Genomic DNA, 20,627 nt, shown 5'->3' with positions numbered 1-20,627 from the left:
CCCTAAGCAGGAACAAGCAGAAGGCAGCGGCCCCCGTGGCCGAAGACCCAGACCGGCGGAAGGCTGCGATGCAGTGACAGAAAGCAGGGAGAAGCGGTAACCCAAACAGAGGGGATCCATAGCGCGGCAGAAAAACAGGAAAGAGGGGCACCCAAAGTGACGATGCAAGAGGAGAGAGGGACAGGGCTTAGCAAAGCCAAGGAAGGAAAACACAGGGTCGTGACCCAAAGCGAGGAAAACTCACGGGTTGAAACTCGCCGACCGCTGGGAACCGCAAGGCTAAATGCGGGATACCTCACCCAGCCCGGACACGGAAAGGGTTGACAGATTGATAGCTCTTTCTTGATTCTGTGGGTGGTGGTGCCTGGCCGTTCTTGGTTGGTGAAGCGATTTGTCTGGTTAATTCGATAACGAACGAGACTCCTCCATGCTAACTAGTTACGCGATCCTCAGCTTCCTCGCTATTTATTGACTGTGGAACTACTTTTACTTTGCTGTTGTTAACTTCTTAACTGATTTTCCAGTTGTAACATATGCATTCATTATTTGGTATTCCAAATATTATTTATTTACTATTGTAACACATTTATTTCATTGTCTTTATGAGCACTGTTGAATGTATTCTGTTCAAATATTATTGATTCTGTTTTCTTTCTATTACACTTAATGAAATACAAAACCTTTCTTCTACATATTAGTTTTGGTGTTTTTTCTTCAACCTGTTTTTAGGATTGATTTTTGTGTCCTATAGGGCAATTAAATTAGGATATCTTTTGATACCAGTTTAGAATAAAAATTACGATTTAGCTTTTAATTCTACATACAGCTTTTTGGATCTCTTGTTTTATTAAATGCAGCCCGGCGGCGGCCATGTTGGAAATAGACTAGACCGGTGAAATGCTATGCAGGATAACGTGATGGCACAATCAATGGTGTCTCACGCGCCATCGGTCCCACAATCTCCAAGACAGCAGGCGTATGACAGTATGTCCCCCTTTTCCTCGGGATGTACCCGGTTTTCCCAGATGGGTGCGATGGAATCTACGGAGAAGGACGGAGGCATGAACATAGGAACTGCACTCCCAGGAGTCCTCGGAATCGGGGTAGCCCTTCCTATGTACTAGGTATTCCAAACGGCCCTACGGTATCTGGAATCCCTGATTTGGGAGACGTCGTATTCCTCTGAATCATTTTTCTGTCTGGCAGAGATTCAACGAACAGGTAAGGAAGTAGCATCTTCAACTGCAGGGCGGAGTAGGGAGTCATGAAAGATTGGGTGTATGCGACTGAGGCTAGTTGGAAGTTTTAGTTGATAGGCAACAGGGTTGATCCGACCTATGATCTCATATGGACCCAACTACCTGGGGGACAACTTGGAAGGACGTACCCAACGGGGAAGATATTTTGTAGACAACCATACTTTGGAGCCAACCTCCCAGGTAGGATCAAGGGATCGCTTGCAGTCAGCTTGTATCTTGTTGGAGAGTTGAGTATCCAGAAGATTGTCCTTGGTACTGCCTTGTGCTTCAGCAAGATTTGCTAAGGAAGCTTCAATGGGTGGAATATTTGAGGGATGTGTTTTCAGCAGTAGCAGGCCCTGAGGATGTAAGCCGTAGGTACAATAGCTCAGAGACTATCCAGTGGCTGTGTGGATGGAGTTGTTTCACGAGAACTCTGCTGTGGGCAACAAAGAGACCCAATTGTTCTGCTGAAAGTTGGTGTAACAATGTAGGTATTGCTCCAAAGTGCCATTAAGCCGTTCGGTCTGCCCATTAGTCTGTGGGTGAAAGCCGGACGAAAGGGCTCTCTCAACTCTTAGTCTGGTACACAAAGCCTTACAAAACCTAGCGGTGAACTGGCTGCCTCAGTCGGAGACCACCTTGTCTGGTGGACCATGTAAACGATAAATGTCTCGGATGAACACCTCGGCCATCAATGAAGCTGATGGAAGACCAGAAAGAGGGGAAAAATGTGCCAACTTGGTAAAGTAATCCACGGTTACCATGATGCACGTACAACCACTCGAAATGGGAGGTCAACGATGAAATCAGTAGAAATGTGACTCCAAGGGATGGTCGGAGGGGTGGATTGTTACAGTAAACCAAGAGGTTTCTGTGTCCTGTGTTTACTTCTAGAGCACACCAGATAGGCCTCTGTATACTTCTTCACGTTGACTGACATACCGGGCCAGAAGAAGGAATGTGAAAGCAATTCCAGGGTACCTTTTGAGCCTCTATGGCCCGCAGACATATGGTCATGACACCCTAACAGGGCCTTGAGACGTAGGGGTGAGTCCGGAAGGAACAGTCTGTGATTGATTAAGATTAGACCTTCCTTATTCTCGATACATGGATGGTACCGTCTGGGGATGGAAGGTTTTAATTGAATGGTTGCCTTCTTGACGTCTTCTATGAATGAGGAGACCTGTGAGATAATCCGATTTCTGGGAAACATAACATCCGGTGACCCTTCAATAGAAGATTCGGGAGAGTCTCGACGGGAGAGGGCGTCAGCTAGAATGTTCCGACTTCCTGGAAGATATGTGTTACTCACCACGCCTATACTGCCAGGGGCGATGTCGTCTCGGAGGTAGGCAAAGCCACAAAGCCAAGACCAACAACAGGCTTCATTCAAAACGACCTCCCAGAATACAAGCCTCCTCAACTTGAGGGAACTCTTTTTTACGATAGACCCCAATGCTGTTGAAAAGAGTACCTCGTATTATCTTGTTAAGGACAGGAAATCCCAGACCTAAGGAATAGGGAATATGTTACTGAATGGACAGAAGAGTTCAAAAACCACCCCCTTCCTGATCAAGATTCAGTTCTTACCAACTAAGATAATGAAACAGGCCAAACCAATAAGGAACCAACGGCAGGAGAAAATAACAAACAGGAAGGTTAGCATGGGAACCTAACACGGGCGGCACGAGGGACGCACTGGTGACGGGATGGTGCACAGAATCAGCAGAGCGGTCTAGGTGCACTTGATACTTCAGGATTATGCAGTTCTTAATGGCAAGTTTTTGGGAAGTAACCAGATAAGTTCAGGAAATGGAAATCAAAGATGAGCTGGATTCTGGGATATGTAGTTCAGAAGCACTGGTATGAGAAAAACTGGAGCGAAAATAAAGAATAATACTTTGTCCCCAGGAAAACTTGGAGGAGCTTACCACAACTGGTAGAACCAGCCTCTGTACCAAGAGGTGCCGAGGATGTAAACCGGGCGATGCTGTTCTCCTGATGTTAACCGTGAGTATACGGTACGCCGATTTCCAAAAGGAAGCAAGACCTCCTGTTGTCTGCGGTAGAGGATCAAAGACAGGACTTGGAACGAGTTGCAGAAAGCAAAAATTCCCGTGGAGGTAGACGTTGTGACCAAAACGGTAAGAGGAAGAAGGTCAATTGCAGTCCGAGGATCGTTACCAGGTAGACTAATTCTGTACAATTCGGGAGGCAGGCAGGAGCTGGTGGGAAGGCAGAGCAGGGTCGAAAGCCGGGAGATCACACAAGGAGACGAAAGGTAGTTCGTAGGAAAAGGTTTGTGGAACAACTTCAATTAGCAGCACAGGGGAACAGGAAGAGAACCTATTTAACTTCCTGAACTTGGCGGAGCATGAATGTGAGCAAGCTGACGTGGCGTACGTCGGATCCTCACGTGACTCATACCAAATGCCTTTGTCGTTAATCTCCATGGCAACCTCCATTTATTCCATACGGAAGGGTTTTTGGACAGAAATTTACCACGTGAATGAACACTGATCTTGAATATTGTTCATGGTTGTTGTGCGGCCAAAGTCCTACGCAAAACAGCATCTGAACCCAAAGACCCCGGCAAACCTCGGGAGACATGAAACTCACACAGAAGACGGGGGCATGGATATGGGCCAAGGGCTCCCAAGTCCTGTCCTCAGGACCGTAGCCCTTCCAATCCACCAAATAATAGTCCTTCCCTCTCATCACACGATGGTCCACAATGCGAGAAACGACATACTCCTCCTCACCATCAACCAGGACAGGAGCAGGATGCGCTAGTAGACGCGTGTTGGGCAAACAAGGATTGATTAAGGATACATGGAAAACCGGATGTATCCGCCAGGAGACCGGTAAGGAGAGTTTGACAGCAGCCGGGTTGATGACAGATTCAATAGAATAGGGACCAACAAAGCGTGGTAGCAGAGCACGACGACCCGGAATGTGTAAATGGCGGGTAGATAACCAGACTTTTGCCCCAACCTGATATTGCAGTGCTGGCGATCTATGAACGTTTGCATGCTTCTTGGACTGAGCTTGGGCTCTCAACAGATGAGCACGAACATCCCTAGGCACCTGATCCATGTCCCTTACACGGGTCGTATCTGCCGGATTGTTCAATGGAACAGTAGGGTCCAAGGGCAAGGAGCGTAGATGAAACCCATATAAAGCGAAGAATGGAGAGACCCCCTAGATGTGTGCAAGGAATTGTTGTAGGCAAATTCAGCCTGGAACAACACTGACAGCCAAGGCAATTGGAACTGGAGACACAGGCAACGTAAATATTGTTCTAACGTAGCATTGATCCTTTCTGTCTGACCATCAGTTTGTGGATGATAAGCCGATGAAAAACGATCATCGATATCTAGTGCCTTAGTAAGTTCCCTCCAAAAGCGAGAGGTAAATTGAGTACCATGGTCAGTGACAATTATTGCTGGTAGGCCGAATCCCTGGAAGAGATGAGTCAGAAAGAGTTCCGCCAGTTTAGGCGCTGAGGGCAACCCAACACATGGTACGAAGACAGTGTAATTCGTGAAGTAGTCTACTATCACCCAGATTGTGTTGAATCCCTTGACTTCAGGTAATTCTACAATGAAATCCATAGAAATCATTTGCCATGGTTTATATGGGACTGGTAAAGGTTGTAACAGCCCCATAGGTTTAGCATGGAAGGTGTCTGTCACGCCCCTGCGGAGACCATGGTCACTGTGGCATAGATGGTCTCTTAGACGGATTGCGGCCATCTTTACTCCCAAGATGGCCACCGCTACGGATGGTGTGGGTCTAGACTTACACCAAGGCCGCGCGGTGGAAGGACCGCCCCCGGCTCCGGAGCCGGTTCATCTGTTCCTGCGGACAACGCGCAGACGCGTTGCTACTCTTCTACAACAGCTCTTCGTGAGTTCGATACTAGGATCTATTGCATACTAGTTTGTTTGTCATTCCTTCTGTGTAATTCTACCCTTTCACTCACATGTTTTCAGACTTGACTTCTTCTCCCAACTCTTGCACGACATCGGAGACTCGAGTGTACTCTCCCAGCCTCACTCGTTACGAGCTGAACCTCACTGATCGGTTCGCTAGTGAGAATCCCTCCCTGGCGTGCGGTACGTGAGAATTGATAGTCAGTCCCTAGTATATCCGGGGGTTAGAAGAAGACCCAGAATTGACACCTGATATTATCTCACCTATGTAGAAGCAGGGATATGCGGGGTCCGATCCGCAGAATTGAGATCTGAGAATCATTCTCTTCCTGGGACGTCCTCGAGATTACTCCAATCCGCGTCTCATCGGAAGACCTGCAGTATGGCCCGATAGGTGGTATTCCCTTTCCAATCAGGTACTCCTCGTTTTCTCTACCCATATTCTGCTTTCTAGTTTCCCTTCTTAAACTCACCACTGTCCTCTGTCTTTATTCAGACGGCTCCCCTTCTGCAGCTAGTCCGGGTACCAAGAATCTCTCCAGACAGACAACATCTATCCGGTGGCCGTCGACACAGGGTTTTCTTCCCCAGAGGGTTTCCCTGGAGTCCTTCCCCTCCTTAATCCTTGTATTTGAAGGCGGAGGAAGGGTCTCAGGGAGGCACTCATTCTCTACCCCTGTTGGAACCATTTCTGAAGAAGGAAGCGTAGGAGGGAGAACGACTGGTGTTTCTCTAAGGCAACCTTTCGGTGTATTTAAATTTCTCGTAATTTGCCTCATTATTACAGTTAGCAACGCCCAAAACAGAATATACTGGGGCTTCCCAGGTCCCGAACGGTTGCCTTAAAGAACTCGATAGTTCTAGGAGATACCATGGACGCAGCCCAACAGCAGCAATTGGTTTCTGCAGTCCAGTCTTTGACTGCGGAAGTCCAGGCATTAAAGCAGGAAAATGCCTTCTTGAGACAACAGGTTGGAAGGGTACCTAGTTGTTCAGAATTACCTGCAGGTCCCATTCCAGGGGGTTTATATGATGGGAATCCCCACAAACTTAAAGCTTTTATCGAAGCATGTACTGTCCAGTTTTCATTTAAAACGGCCTTCTTTCAAAATGATCGTGACAAGGTGGGACATATGATAGCTAACTTGACTGGACCGGCATTGGCATGGGCTACACCACTGGTCGTGACAAACAACGCTCTGCTACACTCCTATCCTGCCTTTCTGAACAGTCTTAGGTCCATGTTTAGTAGACAAGAGATCACTGTTTCTTCCCAAGAGCAATTATTAGACTTCAAACAGGGATCACAGGATCTACTGTCTTATATCACCTCTTTTAAACAGCTTGCTGCTGGAACCTCTTGGGCTGATGATGCTCTGATAACCCTATTTCGTAGGGGTTTGAATGAGGAACTTAAAGACGAGGTGTCTAGAGTGTCTCGACCTCCCAACTTAGCGGAAATGATTACATTAGTGATGCAGATGGACTACCATCTACAGGAAAGGCTCAGAGAACGACGTCGAAATCGTTCTGTGAGACCATTGACTACGCATCCTCCTAGTCCTATGAAAACCCCAATGGATGAACCTATGCAGATAGGAATCACAAGAGGAAGAGGTAGACTCACCTTGGAAGAACGTAATCGACGGAGAGCTAAAGGCTTATGTATGTATTGTGGGTCAAAAGACCACCCAGTACAGGATTGCCCAATCACCCCTACCAAACGACAGGAAAACGCTTCCTCCCAACCGCATGGGGAACCGCGGCTAGGGAGCCAATAACAGGTTCCTCAACCATGTCTTTAACTTCTCAAGTCACAGACACACCCGATCCTCCCATGATTGTCATACAGGTTTTAATGGAATGGGGTACCTCCGAGCCAATTTTGGTTCCCACATTGATTGATTGCGGAGCTGCGGGGAATTTTGTAGACACCCATTGGAAGAATGACAAGAATATACCATGCTCCCCAAAGACCATTGCAGTTCCAGTAGAAACTGTTGACGGAAGTCCATTGATTTCCGGTCCTATCACGGAACAAACAAGACCTATTCATATGAAGATTGCATCTCATCAAGAGACTATCGTATTCAATGTCATTCGCACAGCACATTATCCCTTGATATTGGGGTTACCGTGGCTTAGAGCCCATAATCCATACAGCAATTGGAAGGCCGGCACAATTTTTCTAGGATCGGAACATTGCCTTACTCATTGCCTTTCTGGTGGAGCGTTGGGGTTCTGTTCTACACACTCCGTCCAAGAAAGGAATTGCACTACTTCAGTGTTACATAACATTCAGGAGATTCCTTCTGACTACTAAGAATTTCAAGTAGTATTTTCCAATTCAGAGTTTGCTGAATTACCTCCCCATCGTAGAGATGATTGCGCCCTAGAACTAGAGCCTGATGTTCCAATCCCTTTTGGGCGCATGTATATACTATCAGCGCGCGAACGGGAAGTCCTAAAGGAGTATCTCCAGAAGAATCTACATAACGGCCTCATTCAGGAATCCACTTCTCCTGCCGGCGCCTCACTGTTCTTTATCCCTAAGAAGGATTTGACAGAACTCAGACCATGTGTAGACTATCGGGGTTTGAACAAAATCACCACTCCGGATCGCTACCCGATGCCCTTAATCCCGGATATTCTTGAGGCAGTAAAGGGTGCCAAGATATTTACCAAGCTAGACTTACGCGGAGCTTACCATCTTATCTGAATCCATGCAGGGGATGAATGGAAAACCGCCTTTCGTACTCCCTTGGGCCACTATGAATACAAAGTGATGCCATTCGGACTTTCCAATGCACCAGCTGTTTTCCAACGTTTTATGGATCACATATTCTCGGATATTCTTCTACATACCGTCATTGTCTATTTAGACGACATACTGGTCTTCTCAGTTTCCATGTCTGACCATATCCGACATGTGAAGGAAGTATTGCAGAGACTGGAGGAGAATCATCTTTTTTGCAAGTTAGACAACTGTGAATTCCACAAGGATAGAGTGGCCTATTTGGGTTATATACTGTCCGCCGAGGGAGTTGTCATGGATCCCAGGAAGATCTCTGCTATAACGGAATGGCCAGTTCCACTGTGTGTTAAAGACCTGCAGAGATTCTTAGGATTCGCCAACTTTTATAGGCGCTTCATTTCCCCCCAAAAATTCAGAGAAGATTCTCCCTATGACGGCTCTCCTTAAGAAGAATGCAAAGTTATTTTGGTCAGACAGGGCTCAAATAGCCTTTGAGAGTCTCAAGGAAAATTTCACCAAGGAACCTATACTCCTCACCCCTGACCAAAACAAGAAGTTCATTGTAGAATCGGACGCCTCGCATCATGCTGTAGGTGCCATTCTACTTCAAGAAAATGAACAAGGAGACGAGTGTCCTGTGGCCTATCTATCTAAGGCACTCTCACCTTCGGAGATCAATTACTCGGTCCTCAAAAAGGAATTATTAGCTATTAAGAGAGCCTTTGAGGAGTGGCGACATCTGCTACTAGGGGCCAAACATGCCATTGAAGTACGGACCGATCACAGCAATCTCAGAGCCTTACAATACTCTCAAACACGAAATAGTCGCCAAGCTCGTTGGGCCCATTTTTTTTCATCCTATGATATCATCTTCTCCTTCATACCGGAAAGAGTCAACCTCAAGGCAGATGCGTTATCCAGAAAGGATTACAACTCTACCACTCCTTTCTGTTCCGAACCCTTGTTTCCCAAAGCCAGAATTTTGCAGGAAATCACCACCTTTCTTCAACTGGTGGCTATGGAAACCTTTCGATTTATACAGACCAATCCTCGATTTGCTTAACTCATCCCAAGGATGCTTCTATAGAAACCAACAGTTATTCATTCCCTCCGAAGAATTAAGAAGAGTGGTACTTCAACTCTGTCATGATTCTCCGATGGCAGGGCATCGCGGTATAGCTAATACCAAAGAATTGATTCAACGCCAATTTTGGTGGCCAAAGATGAGCAGAGATATCAGAGAGTATGTTTCGGCATGTGCCATATGTTTACAAACAAAGACCCCTCGGTCGGCCCCAGTGGGTCTCCTATCGGTGATGCCGATTCCTGATCGACCCTGGCAGATTATTTCGACAGATTTCATAGTCGAACTCCCTATCTCGGATGGTTGTACAGTAATTATGGTTACAATCGACTACTTTACAAAGATGGCACACTTTATTCCTCTACCATGTATCCCCACTGCAGCTCAGATGGCAAAAATTTTCCTTTCACGGATCTTCACGCTCCATGGGCTTCCAGAAACTATCATCTCCGATCGTGGTTCCCAATATACTTCACGTTATTGGCAACAGATATGTAAAAGCCTCAAAATCTCGCGAGCATTGAGTTCTGGCTTCCATCCTCAAACTAACGGCCAGACGGAACGACTGAACCAGACATTGGAGGGCTATTTGCGCTGCTACATCTCAGCTTCACAGGACAACTGGGTTTCTCTATTACCATTGGCGGAGTTTGCCTACAACAACTCCCGTCATGCCGCTCTGGGTTCCAGTCCTTTTTTTTGCTCATATGGATTTCACCCTTCCTGTTTTCCCACTGGCCTTCCTTCTTCATCACGATTTCCAGATGTGGATAACCTACTTCAAGTTATCCAAACAGGTCATTTGGCGGCCAAATCTTCGCTACTTGAGGCTCAGGATAGAGTCAAACGGTTTGCGGACAAGCACCGTTCTCCAGCGCCCTCCCTGAAGGCGGGTGATTTGGTATGGCTGGCCTCTCGTTTCTTACCACGGCATCTGGTCCCGTCCAAGCTGTCTCCTAAATATTTCGGACCCTTTCCCATTTTACGGAAGTTGGGTTCCTCTGCTTTCAAACTCAGGCTTCCCCCTTCTTGGTACCGGATTCATCCCGTGTTTCATGTGTCCCAACTGAAGAAAGATGTGTGTGATCGGTTTTCAAGATTAAGGAATACTCACCCTCCTCCAGTGTCTACCCCTTCAGGTCCTGAATATGAGGTGGTGGATATTTGTGACTCTCGTATCTTTCGAGGTCGCCTTCAGTTTTTGATTGACTGGCAAGGTTATTCTCCTGCTGACCGTTCCTGGGAACCTGCCTCTGCAGTGCATGCACCGGCTCTTATTCGCCGATTCTTCCGTAACCATCCGAGGGAGCCGGGGGCCCCTGCCCTTCGGAGGGGGCATACTGTCACGCCCCTGCGGAGACCATGGTCACTGTGGCATAGATGGTCTCTTAGACAGATTGCGGCCATCTTTACTCCCAAGATGGCCGCCGCTACGGATGGTGTGGGTCTAGACTTACACCAAGGCCGCGCGGTGGAAGGACCGCCCCCCGGCTCCAGAGCCGGTTCATCTGTTCCTGCGGACAACGCGTGGACGTGTTGCTACTCTTCTACAACAGCGCTTCGTGAGTTCGATACTAGGATCTATTGCATACTAGTTTGTTTGTCATTCCTTCTGTGTAATTCTACCCTTTCACTCACCTGTTTTCAGACTTGACTTCTTCTCCCAACTCTTGCACGACATCGGAGACTCGAGTGTACTCTCCCAGCCTCACTCGTTACGAGCTGAACCTCACTGATCGGTTTGCTAGTGAGAATCCCTCCCTGGCGTGCGGTACGTGAGAATTGATAGTCAGTCCCTAGTATATCCGGGGGTTAGAAGAAGACCCAGAATTGACACCTGATATTATCTCACCTATGTAGAAGCAGGGATATGCGGGGTCCGATCCGCAGCATTGAGATCTGAGAATCATTCTCTTCCTGGGACGTCCTCGAGGTTACTCCTATCCGCGTCTCATCGGAAGACCTGCAGTATGGCCCGATAGGTGGTATTCCCTTTCCAATCAGGTACTCCTCGTTTTCTCTACCCATATTCTGCTTTCTAGTTTCCCTTCTTAAACTCACCACTTTCCTCTGTCTTTATTCAGACGGCTCCCCTTCTGCAGCTAGTCCGGGTACCAAGAATCTCTCCAGACAGACGACATCTATCCAGTGGCCGTCGACACAGGGTTTTCTTCCCCAGAGGGTTTCCCTGGAGTCCTTCCCCTCCTTAATCCTTGTATTTGAAGGCGGAGGAAGGGTCTCAGGGAGGCACTCATTCTCTACCCCTGTCGGAACCATTTCTGAAGAAGGAAGCGTAGGAGGGAGAACGACTGGTGTTTCTCTAAGGTAACCTTTCGGTGTATTCAAATTTCTCGTAATTTGCCTCATTATTACAGTGTCACAATCACACTAACTGGAAGGAAGAGAGATCGACACTCTCCCCTGAACCACGGAAGCCGAATAAACTCGACCCTCCGACCGTGGTTGGCACAGGCACCTGATTTAGTCAACAGGACGCCACGTGGCAGCCAATGGGGGGAAGAGGGGTTAGGGAGAGGTTGTGGATGGGGTGGGGGAATTAGGAACACCGGAAAGAGGATAGGGAACGCCTAATGTGGATGGGTCAGGGGAAGCACCATGAAAAAACCCTACTCTGTTTAACATTGAACAAACAGAAATCTCTCTTGCACTATTAACATTTGCCTAATTCCTGAATAGCACACCTTAAATACGTGTACTATACTATGCTCTGACATGAACAACACATAAGGGTTCCTGAATAGCACACCTTAATATGTGTACTGTACCATGCATTGACATAAACAACACATAAGCAAGCAGTATGAAAACACATAGGGGAAAGCTTCCCAAAATGGTTAAACAATACACATGGCCCTTCGAGCAGCGTTAGCAACATACAACACAAAATAGGATTCCCTTAGTTCCTTGCACTAGGGAAGTGCCTTTGTCCATGTGCAGTACTAATAATTCCTGCGTTCACCCAACATAATGTTTGCAAAGATCGGTTTACCCGTGTTGCGTAAATGAAATTGTTTCACTAATCTGGGAGCATGAACATCTCTAGCTGGTTCCCAAGAACAGTCCTCAGGACCGTAACCTTCCCATTGAATCAAATACCATAGTTGTCGATATCTTCTTTTGGAATCCACAATTCGTATTCCATGTTCCCATCAATGCAACGACCTCCAGCTTTCTTCCTCGTCGAGATAATTTCTTCCTCTGGTCGAAGCCATGACTTGCACCGACTGCCAGGAACAACTGCCACCGCTTGAGCTTTCTCACCATTTCAGGTACTGTGTCCCGCCTGGTCACCCTTGCAACGGAATGTCCAAGGTGTCCCGTAAATTCTTGACCTTCCAACTGGGTTGACCTCAGACCTGCTAACTTTGCCTTTCTGAACTGCTCCAACCTCTTTTTGACTTTTCTGCAAAGACTTTGAGTGCATTTCCACTGTGTGATCTTGGGCACATTCCGCCTTGCCCTCTCCAAGAATGGGCCTGGCCTATGAACTTTTGGCTCTACAGTAGACCCTCCCTTCCTTGACTTGCAGTGGTTTCTTAAAAGTCTTGGTACTGTGTTATTTCCATACTCTGTCTTTTCTCTCCCTTTTTAAACGAATTATTGGAGTGCCATCTACGGTTACACGCTCACCTCTGTTTTGCTAATAAGTGCTGTCTTAACCTAGACTTGTCGAATAATTAACTAGGGAGGTGTATATACTTATAGTGACTGTGTTTGAACTTGCTTGATATATTAGTGCCAGTGTATTTTCATAAGTGTGTTGTTAAATAAATAATTATCTTCCCTTGCTAATGCCCTCTGCGAACACAACTACACTCAACTCATCACCTTACCCACGCATCAGAAAGGCAGAACCTTAGACTGGCTTGCTGCCTACAACTGCAACATCACCTGTAAGGATCCCCAACCTCTCATATGGACTGACCATTTCCTACTTTCGTTTGACATCAGCACCAACAACCCTAACCACATACAGTGCCCCCCGGCACCAGCATGTCTGACTAGAAATAAGCGTAACATTACCGTAGAAACCCTCATTCCACTGGTTCTACCTACCCTAAACACGATCCCTCACACATCGGACCTCAACGTACTTGTAGACACCTACAATGACGCCATGACCAAAGCCATTGACATCATTGCCCCTTTAAAATTACGTAAAGGTAAACCTAGAGCCCATCTTAACTCTTGGTACACACCGGAACTTAAAATACTAAGAAATACGAAAACTAATTTGGAAACCCTTTGGAAAATGAATTCATCTGAGGAACACAAAACTAGTCTCACCAATGCATCCTCCCTATATAAAAAAGAAATAATTCGCACCAAAAAGGAAGCCTACAATGTAAGAATAAACAATGCTAGCTCCAATACTAAAGAATTATTTACTATCTTGAAGGAGCTAGAAAACCCCAAACCACCTATGGACATGTCCGTGAAAGATCAATTATGGTGCACCAGCATCCAAAACGCCCTTGCGAATAAAATTACCGGCCTGCAAACGAAAATTGAAAGTAAAAGACTACAACTCTCCAATAGTAACTTACCCACCCCGTGTTCACCTACTACGTCCAATACCAACTGTGGCTTCACCTTCAAAAAGGTAACCGCAATAGATGTGCAAAAAATTATAACTTCTCTCAAACCGTCAAACTGTAAAGGGGACAGCTGTCCCGCACAGATTATAAAAGATGCCGCAAGAGACCTCTCCCCATTTATTTCTAAACTTATAAACGTATCATTCTCTACTAACTCAGTACCTAACAATTTGAAACAGTCATGGGTCCTCCCTCTTCTAAAAAAACGACCCTGGACCCAGCCATTCCTACTAATTATAGGCCTATCACTACCGTTCCCTTCCTGCTAAAAATCTTGGATAGAGTTGCTTACTTGCAAATCCAGAATTATTTAGAATCCAACCAATTACTGGGATTGCGTCAGTCTGGCTTTCGACCTCAGCATGGAACAGAAACTGCCCTTGTTGATCTCAAAAGTCAGATTGACGACATTAAAGACAAGGGCAAGGCTGCTATCCTACTCCTCCTAGAACTCTCAGCAGCCTTCGACTTGGTCAACCATAAAATACTCTGCAACCACCTCTCCTCTGCCGCTCATTTCTACCTTTCTGCTGTCACATGGATACAGTCCTTCCTGGCCAACAGAACCATGAGGGTCTTTTCCCCTGTGGCAGCAGCAGACCCCATCCCCATTACTTGTGGTGTCCCACAAGGTTCATGTGTTTCCCCCACACTTTATAATATTTTTACAAAGCCTCTCTTTGATAAATTGGTTCGTCTGGGTGTCACCTATACAAACTATGCAGTTGACACCCAGATACTCTTCACCATATCTGGCAATTACAATAGTGATGTCACTAGGATCAATGACATTTTCTCTGTCATTCAGGCATGGATGGCCACACATGGCCTCTGCCTGGATGACGAGAAGACCGAACTGCTCATTGTTGGTTCACTTAACCTACAAAAACGCAGCCCCAACTATTCTAAAATTATCATTGATGGCAACACCATCCCTGTCGCCAAAAACGTGAAAACTCTTGGTTTCTATCTTGATGCCAACATCACTCTCACCAAGCAAGTCAATTGTACCGCTTCCTCCACCGTATACACAGGAAAACTAATTCGGGCCTGCAGACCTTTTCTCTCTACTAACAACTGCCTTACTCTAGCGAGAGCCTTCATACAGTCCAGGTTAGACTACTGCAACAGTCTCTACCTAGGTGCCAACCAAGCTATAATTAGTAAACTCCAAGTCATCCAAAATAATGCGCTACAAGTACCACTAAACATTCCTAGGCAAGAGCATATCTCTGACACTAAAATCACATGCAAATTGTTTAACATCCAACAAAAAAATTGACCTAAAAAACTCTCTGCCTCACATACAAAGCTCTCAACCACTTACCCCCCCCCCCCCCACCTCACCAATAAATTCACCTGGAAGCAGTCCAGCAGAATAACCAGATCTTCCAACACCCTATGTCTCATGGTGCCCAGATTTATCTCTAAAAGAGCCACAGGCTCTAGCTTCACTGTCCTCGCCTCCCAACGTTGGAACTCCCTGCCACTAAACATTAAGTCGGCCAACTCCTTCCAGTACTTCAGGAAACTTGCCATTGAGTGGCTACTGGCACAAAGTCAATTAGTAAGTTAGACACAGTTAATATCTGTATATACTGTACACGTACCAGTTATGTCTTTAATTGGTTGTCTTCATTGCCATTGCCTGTACTCTGTGTATATAACCTTTGCTAAAAAGTATTACTGTTAATTACCATGTATTGTGCTTTGTAACCTGTACCAGCGCCCATTTACTCCCGAGTCTGGAGCGCTATATAAATAAAATAAACAAACAAACAAACAAATATACTTTTATACCAAAGCTCTGGTCAGTGTTTGCTTGTTCTACTGTATTTTTAGCACTATTGTGTATACTCTATATACTGCCTAACTCTTCTTGAGAGAGGTCTGACTGCTCAGCCACAGCTACCAGGTAAATCTGGGTGGTGCAGACTGCTACCAATTGGGTTTACTGCTTACTCCTGTGGTCTTAAACTTTTTGCAGTGGTCCCTAAGGTAACTGCACAGGTTTCTGCCTAACAGATACCATGTGTTCTTGGCACTTCTGTTAGAAACATTCTACTGTCTGCTTTTCCCAATCAATCCTGGGATTACGTAGCACTAACCAAGGCATTCACAAAATCAAACCAAACTGTGGAGCCGCTATCAGATCAAAGGCAATGTCTTCTCTGTGACCTGACGCAAATGTCATCTGCAAATTTTGTGTTTGTTGTCTTATAGGACCTGATACTAAAGGAGAACTGTCCGCCGACTGCACCCATTTCACTCTTTGTTTATCTTGTACCAGTAGCCCTAACTGGTGGGCCAATGTAATATCCACAAAATGACCTGTGGCACCTGAGTCCACCATAGCCAGTACCACCTGCTTAGACATCGCCCAACATAATGTCACCAGAATATACAAATGAGAGGTCTTACTCCCAACTGTATTTGCCACTAATTTGGGGAACCTTGCTTCCTTCGGGCCTGTCACCTGAGTTCCCCCTAAGGTCGACCCAACTCTTTTCCCGCCTCCTTCTTGCCTCGTTCCCCTCCTATATTCCTCTGCGGAATGTTAGGACGGGTACGGATAAAATGACCTGCCTGTCCAAAGTACAAACACAATTTATTAAGCTTCCGCTGTTCCTTTTCTGCCTCTGATAAAGGTCCTCTGACACTACCAATCCTCAATGGTTCCACCTCACTACTCCTTCCTCCTCTACTCCTATCCAATCTTACAAACGGGACTGCTTCTTGTTTCTTCTTGTCTCCCCTTCTCTCACTCATTCTATGATCTAACCTAAGGGCTAGATCTATCATAGCCGTACAAGTACCAGGTTGCGTTTCCACTTGCGCAATGGCATCTTTCAGTTCCTCCCATAACCCTTGATAAAACAGTACCGTCTGTTTCGCCGCTGGCCATTCTGTTTCAATCACCAATCTATTGAACTGTGTCACATATGTAACCAAATCTCGTGATCCCTGTCTTAGCCCTAACAACTCCTTGTCTTGGGCCAATGAAACCTCCCGTCTATCAAACAGTCTACCAAATTCTACTAAAAAATTATCCCAATTAAATAACAAGGGATCATCCTTCTGTACTAAAGGCATCGCCCAGGCTGCTGCATCCCCTGTTAAATATGATATTACAAAGGCGGTTCTAGCTTGGACGGTTTCAAATGCCGCCGGCTTACACAAAAAAATGGAGTCTACATTGGGTAAGAAAGGTCATGTATTTCCTAGGATCCCCCGAAAAACGTTCTGGTGCTGCCAATGGTACACTGCTCGGGGGTTAAACAATTACCGTAGGATTTCCCCGAGTGGAAGTGCCTGTAGTAGTTGATGTACTGGGCCCTTCTAGAGGTGTACCCTGCGCTACCAAACCTTGTACCTGCGCCTTCAATGTGGTAGCTTCCTGCCTAGCGTGCGCTAATTCCAACTGAATATCCTGTAAAGCCTTTAGCACATCCGCTAAAGGTGGAGGTGTTGTGTCCATTTGGCTTAGGTGGTTGTGAGTATCCCAATTTGGGGGTGGCTTATTATGTCACAATCACACTAACTGGAAGGAAGAGAGATCGACACTCTCCCCCGAACCACGGAAGGCGAATGAACTCGGCCCTCCCACCGTGGTTGGTACAGGCACCTGATTTAGTCAAAAGGATGCAACGTGGCAGCCAATGGGGGGAAGAGGGGTTAGGGAGAGGTTGTGGATGGGGTGGGGGAATTAGGAACACCGGAAAGAGGATAGGGAACTCCTAATGTGGATGGGACAGGGGAAGCACCAGGAAAAAAGCCTACTCTGTTTAACATTGAACAAACAGAAATCTCTCCTGCACTATTAACATTTGCCTAATTCCTGAATAGTACACCTTAAATACTTGTACTATACCATGCTCTGACATGAACAACACATAAGGATTCCTGAATAGCACACCTTAATACGTGTACTGTACCATGCTTTGACATAAACAACACATAAGCAAGCAGTATGAAAACACATAGGGGAAAGCTTCCCAAAATGGTTAAACAATACACATGGCCCTTCGGGCAGCGTTAGCAACATACAACACAAAATAGGATTCCCTTAGTTCCTTGCACTAGGGAAGTGTATTTGTCCATGTGCAGTACTAATAAGTCCTGCGTTCACCCAACATAATGTTTGCAAAGATCAAATAACATAAACTTAGCCGACACACTTTGTTTTTCCCACCCCTGATTGCATTAAAGAGAATGAGCGCGTGACTTATCTTAGGTCTGGGGAGCCCCGAGAGACTTCCCAGACAAACACTGATACGCAGTAAATCATTTCCAACATTTGCGAAAAGGATTGCCCACCGGTACTTATCTTAGGTCTGGGAGCCCCGAGGGACTTCCCAGACGAAGAACGGAGGGCTGTGTCTCTGCCAGCAGCTTCGCGTTCCAACTGCTCCTGCCGTATCGTGATCGAGTAAACTTATGAGTTCCTCACATGCATCGCTCCTCGACACACACGATCGCCTACTTCCTGATGCCGAACGCGGCCGCCTGCCTCCTGCTGTAGAATCAATAATAAGCCACAAATGCCCGTGACCGTTGCCTGCCTTTAAGCTGTTCCTGATTCAATACAGCTGGCAAGGCGCGTGCACGGGCTAAACTACAAAAAAGCACAAAGGATGCTGGGAACTGTAGTTTCCACGTCCTTCCCAGCACATACAGTCTCAATAGGCGTATTTCAACACCCCACACCTTTGCCAACTCTAATTCCTGAAAGGAGGACTTACTCTGTACACATACTGCACAAGTAGCCAAGTATTCCATGACATCTCAGAACATAGAGGGCCATCAAGCCCAGCGTCGCAGTGACTCTAATGTTTTCTGTTGCCCCGGATGAGCTGCCACAACCAAATCATGAGCCCACTTCAGGGCCCAAACACGTGGCTGACTGGGAGGAATGAAAACTCGTCCCTGAATATAGGGAAGGCCACCAACCACATCGAGATTCAGACCTGCCACTTGTTCTGGACGGGATGAGACCCAGTGTTCTATATGTTTCCTCATATGTGGTTGCACATAGCAGGCACATATTACTTTAGCAGATAACAACGGCAGAGGATCAGGATGAGGATCCCCCACACTAGAATGCAGTCAAGATAGAGCATCCACTGAAGCTTGAGCTTTAGCCGGATGGTAGGTGATTGAAAAACAGTACTGGGAAAAGAAAAGATGCCAGCGGGCCAGTCTGGCAGTTAGACACTTCATGGATTGAAAAGCCAGGAGACTGCGATGGTCAGAATAAACATTGACCCAATAGCCAGCTCCCAACAAATGGTGACGCAATTCAGCAAAAGCATCTCTGATGGCCAGTAATTCTCTTTCTGTTAAGGTATAATTCTTTTCGTAAGGAGTTAATTTCCGAGAAAAGAAGGCCACCGGGTGATTCTCACCTGATAGAGGACAGACCTGGGAGAGAACGGCAACGATAGCAAAACTAGAAGCGTCAGCTTCTACAAAGAATGGCTCTTCCGGATCTGGATGTTTCAGGACAGGTGCAGTAGTGAAGGCTGTTTCCAAGGTGTCAAAGGCTGTCTGTGCTTCTGGAGTCCATAGGTAGTTTTTCTTGGAGCTGGTCAATGCAGTCAGAGGAGACGAAATGGCAGAGAAACCATGAATGAACCGTCTGTAAAAATTAGCGAACCCCAGAAAAGACTGCAGAGATTTCACTGAATTGGGAGCGGGCCACTCCAGTACGGCTTTTACTTTGGTTTTGCTCATACGAACGCCATTTTTGGTGAGGTCATAACCGAGAAATTCGACCTCTGAAGAGTGAAAAATGCATTTTTCAGCTTTTGCAAAGAGATTGTTGTCTCGTAAACACTGTAACACAGTACAGACATGACCTATATGCTCTGATAGAGAGCGGGAATAAACCAGAATGTCATCTAAATAGACAACTACAAATTGGTCCAGAACATCATGGAACAGGTCATTCATGAAAGCTTGAAAAGTGGCTGGGGCGTTGCACAAAGCAAATGGCATCACCATGTACTCATAGAGACCGTAACGAGTTTTGAACGCTGTTTTCCACTCGTCACCGTCCCTTATTCGTACCAAATTGTATGCCCCCCTCAAATCCAACTTGGTGAATATTTGAGACGATCCCAGTTGATCGAGTAGAACCGATATCAAGGGCAGGGGGCATTGGTTTTTTACCGTTACTGCGTTGAGTGCCCTATAATCAATGCATGGTCTGAGCTACCCTTCCTTCTTCGGAACAAAGAAAAGGGGAGATGCTGCAGGAGACTTAGAAATGCAAATAAATCCCATTGCTAGAGCCTTATCAATGTACTCTTTCAGTACCTTGTCTTCCTTAAGTGTCAAAGAATATACTCTGCCCCCTGGAACTTCAGAACCTCGTATCAAGTCAATCGGACAGTTGTCAATCGGACTTTTCCCTTCCCTTCCCCCCCTGGCACTTCTACCCTTCCCTCTTTCCCGCACTTGCGTGATCTGAATGACACAAGGCCTACTAAGATCGTTGTTTTGTCCTCCCTTTGTTTCCCCCTCCTTGTCTTGTCACGCCTAGAAACACTTGTGTACAGGCGTGTTATAAATGCCATATCATATCATATCGAAAAACGACCACTCATGGGTCCAGTGGATTTATTAACACTTTATTAATTAAGCAGCAAGAAAACAGATAACCAACACCAACACAAGACTTTGGAGCAAGTGACACCCTCTCCCTCCTCGGTTTAGATCGCTTATATCCACATGAATACACAAGTGTCCATGGAAGGGAGGTGGTCTCAGCCTGGCAAGGTCACACTTTACAACTTTAATTGCTGTCTTACATAAACCCTCATTTTACAGTCTTTTGATGATTACTTCACTTGGCAATGCTTGTTAGTGTTATCAGTAAAAGCAGCACAGCGCAAGGCAGTTCTTCAAGGTGAGTATACTCTCTAATGCTTCACACTGGTTTTGAGGCAGGCGAAAGGTCTAGTAATATGATGACATCTGCCAGCTAATGCC

Source organism: Ambystoma mexicanum, chromosome 4q (genome assembly GCF_040938575.1).
Source record: "Ambystoma mexicanum isolate Mex_15411 chromosome 4q, UKY_AmexF1_1, whole genome shotgun sequence".
NCBI classification, from domain to species: domain Eukaryota; kingdom Metazoa; phylum Chordata; class Amphibia; order Caudata; family Ambystomatidae; genus Ambystoma; species Ambystoma mexicanum.
Note: the sequence above shows the minus strand (reverse complement) of the source record.